This window comes from Humulus lupulus, chromosome 5 (assembly GCF_963169125.1).
Source record: "Humulus lupulus chromosome 5, drHumLupu1.1, whole genome shotgun sequence".
Lineage (NCBI taxonomy): Eukaryota > Viridiplantae > Streptophyta > Magnoliopsida > Rosales > Cannabaceae > Humulus > Humulus lupulus.
Genome location: NC_084797.1, coordinates 101,215,257 through 101,219,175, shown reverse-complemented (window position 1 = coordinate 101,219,175; position 3,919 = coordinate 101,215,257). Strand labels below are relative to the sequence as shown.

Genomic DNA, 3,919 nt, shown 5'->3' with positions numbered 1-3,919 from the left:
TTTGTGGTAAATGCCTAATTTTGCCGAAATAGGGAATTTTATTCCATGAATGGACCTTAGGTTAAATTTTATTTTGTGGTTAATTAAATTAAATATGAGAGACATTTAATTTAATTAATTAATAGTAAGTTTGGTGATTAAAACTTAATGAGAGTGAAAAAGGTGTAAGAAGTCAAGTGGGCAAGTGGGTAAAAAAGCACTCAAGTGTTTTGTGATATTTTGAAGAGTTGTGTGAGCCATTCTAACCCCCAAATCCGACCACTCTCCCTCCCTCATTCACTCTCATCTGATTTTTGAAGACTCTCTCAAGTGTTCTCTCCATTTTCAACCCCAAGAACACCAAAGAAACTTGGAGGCTAAGTCTTGGTCTAGGAAGTATTTTCCCTAAGGTAAACCTTCACTAATCTAGGCTTTTGTAAAGTTTTAAGCTTAGAGTTTCAAATAGCTAATTAACTATGTTGTTGGGGGAAGTTGGTTAGGGTTTTTGAAAGGTTTTGGAGGAGCCAAAGCTAATAGGAAGGTCCAAACCTTAAGCAAGAACACCAAAGAGGTAAAAAATTTACTTTTGATGATTTTGTTGTAGGGTTTTTAGTTTTAATCATTATTTTGTATATCTAATGCTTAAAGTTTCTTGTTGGTTATGTAATAAGGTTATGGTAGTTGTTTAATAATTTTTATGATGCATGTGTATTGATTTTTGAAAATGGGAACCAAAACCCCCAAGGGTTTTGTAGGATACCCTAAAACAAAACATGTTTTAAGCTGTGACTTCCAAGGGGTCAAGCAGCCACTTTATATTGTTTTTGTAAAATTAAATTGTACTGTGATGTTTTTGAGATTGAGTACATAAAATTGAGCATTTGAAACACTAAAAAATGTTTAGAAATGAGTAAGTTATGCTATTTCAAAGTTTAGGTAAAAAACTGTTTTTTTCGTATTCTTATTTTCGGAACCAAGTTTGGACAGCCACTGTATAGGGCAAATGAACCGAGTTTTTTCTAAAATTTTGTGGACATATTACTGGCATAACCTATTATTCCACTGTAAAATTTTGTAAGAAAATATTGAACGGTTTGAAAGTTATTAACTGTCAAAATTTGGAAAAAATAAAGACTTGAAAATAAGGTCATTTTTACCTCATTGTTGGAAAATGATTTCACCAATAAAAAATGCTCATTTTGACCTAAGATTTTACAAAGGCCTAAATGGCATAACAAAAATGGAATTGGGAAATTTTGGTAACAATTGGGTTAGTAAATTTCAAGTTATGAACTAACGAAGTATGTAGTTAAAAATGTGAAAAATAGGTTTTTCACACTTAGTGTAAAAATGAGATTTTGGAACATAAGGTAAAAAGTAAAATTTTGTTTATTTCAAGATATAAAATGGTAAGTCTTGAAATCATATTTTCACTAAAATTAACCATTTGAGTTTAAATGAATTATTTTTATTAAAGAGTTTTTATTCTTTCTAAAAATAAGAGATTTAATTTATTAATAGTTAATAAATTAAAAGATGGTTTAAAACCCTATATTTTGAGAAAATAATTAAATGAATTATTTTTCTAGTAAGTAAAAATTGATTAATTGCATTTGGAAAATTAATTAGTCAAGATGAGAAATTTATAACGGTTTTCCTAATTAAGACAAATTAGGCAATTTTCTTAAAACGGTTTTTAGATATTAAAACCTTAAGAAAAATAAAAGGAAAATTTAAAGAGTTTATTTTCTTTAAAAATACTTAAGGAATTTATTTGTATTTTCTGGATATAATACCGGCTAAAATCTTACATATTTTAACCGACTAGTCGAAAGTGCGGGTTAATAGCGATACCTTGAAAGAGTAAGCTTTTTAGCGGGTTGTGGGGAAATACCATTGTGATACCCGAGCCTAGGTATCGAGACCTTAGGATAGGTCTCCCCGAGACTTAGGGTTTAGTCTCGAATATTTTGTATAACTTTCCTTAATGGGTTTAAAACCAAATAAGGATTGTAAATCCTTACAAATGACTTTTATTAAAATGACCAAACTGCCCAAAATAATAATAATGAATTATGAGTGCCATAATTAATCCGAGTATACTGTATGGATAACTACAGTATTGGCTAAGCGTAACTGGACTGAACGTTGGAGGGTGAAAACTTGCTGAGCGCTAAGGACTCCAAGTAAGTCAACTTATATTGTATGGCCGCAACATGAAATGATTATTGTCTTGTATGTTAGTATAGAGATACATGCATATACATAGGCTGTCATAGAAAGTTGCTTAGAGACGTTAGTCTAGTGAGTGCTGATTTAGAAAATATGAACGGTAGAAGTCCGTCATATCCTAGACGGTTGATCCCCGTCACACTGCTTGATTTTATTTATGTCCGGTTCATTACCGAGACGAGTGGCCATGAGATGAGGATAAGCTGGTTAAACCTAGGGGCGCCAAGATAAATGGGACCTAGGGGCCCTCATGCTTACTTAATCATTGGACGGTTAGAATCCGAGCAAGTGCTCTGATAAGTTATTCCCGGATAGCAGCCGTGAATATTGGCCATTCAGTGAGAGTGCCTAGAGACACTAGGGGTTGCCAAGATTGAGTGAGGCTGAACACCCTAGGGGCAACTGCTCACTAGCACCACTGATTAACATAGAAGTCTCCGTAAAACCGTGTAAATTGGATTACACTCTTGAATAAGTAGCGATGCCCTAGGTAACACGATAGTTACCCTTGATGAGAATATTTATTGGCTAGATCTTAGTGTGGGGACTCGGTTCTCTTTTACAGATTAGCAATTATGTTGGAGGGCGCGTTACGCATGAATTCTTGGAAATTGTCGAGCGTTGGTCTCGAATTATGTTGTGATATAATATATCTGCTTGCTCTGGGATTTTCTGAGTGCAGGGATATATTTGTTGATAAGATATAGTTGTGATATAATATATCTGCTTGCTCTGGGATTTTCTGAGTGCAGGGATATAATTGTTGGTAAGATATAGTTGTGATATAATATATCTGCTTGTTCTGGGATTTTCTGAGTGCAGGATTTTTTTTATCTAGATAGGAATTAATTTATCCTTGGTTATCAGGCATGACCATAAGTTTGCCAGGATGCTTTAGCATTCTTGAAATTGATTGTGTAGGGTCCGGATCCCTATTTCTCTATCTGCTTTGTTTGAAAGTTGATCTTACTAAGCGTTTTCGCTTACCTAGTTGTTTCATGTTGTAGGTAAGGGCAAGGGCAGGGCAGAGCAGTGAGCGCTGGAGTCTTCCTTGCAAATGTACATGTGGACCGACCTTTTGGGAAGCCTTTTTATTTTTGGAAATGTTGTGTAATTTTCCTAAACTAGGCTCACTCTAATCTTTGTAAAACATGTTTGTAACTAAATGTTAAGTATGGCCATACGACTTTTTAAAAAGTTTTTTTTTCTATGGGTTTTTGAGACATTTTGTTAAATGAAAACATTTATATTTCCGCATTATCGAGTCTTGAAAACCCGGGTCGTTACAGTTGGTATCAGAGCTCGAGTTGAGCCAGTTCTGTAGACAACCCACATGTACATTTCGCAAAGATAGACCGGCACTCACTGTAAGTATTGTTTCTTCCTTTAGTGTGTTGTTTTCTTTTTATTCACCTGAATTCTATAAATTGTAGGTTATGGTTGATATACCTGAGATAGGTGACCTTGTGATAGGAAAACTACCCATGATCCCTTTGCCTAGAATCGATTTTCTATAGACTCTTTAACGATGAGAATTCCTTGCCACTTCGAGTACGAATGACGACATTGGCGTGCCATTTGGCAATGTACGCAGTACATGACGGAAGTCTTCAGTAGAGCCAGATGAGGATCTCGAGCAGTCTGACGAGGATACCGACATAGAGCTAGATATGTTGATGGACATCTTAGATTAGGTTATGCTGTGAGG

The 3,919-nt window shown here is 34.7% G+C and overlaps 1 long non-coding RNA gene across 1 annotated transcript; it reads left to right on the top strand.

Moving 5' to 3' along the window:
• The first annotated feature begins 213 nt into the window (after positions 1 to 213).
• LOC133780519 (uncharacterized) lies at positions 214 to 3,460 on the top strand. Its single transcript, XR_009869383.1, has 3 exons — positions 214 to 389; positions 472 to 550; positions 3,219 to 3,460. It is a non-coding gene; the product is annotated as an uncharacterized LOC133780519 (long non-coding RNA).
• The last annotated feature ends 459 nt before the right edge of the window (positions 3,461 to 3,919 follow it).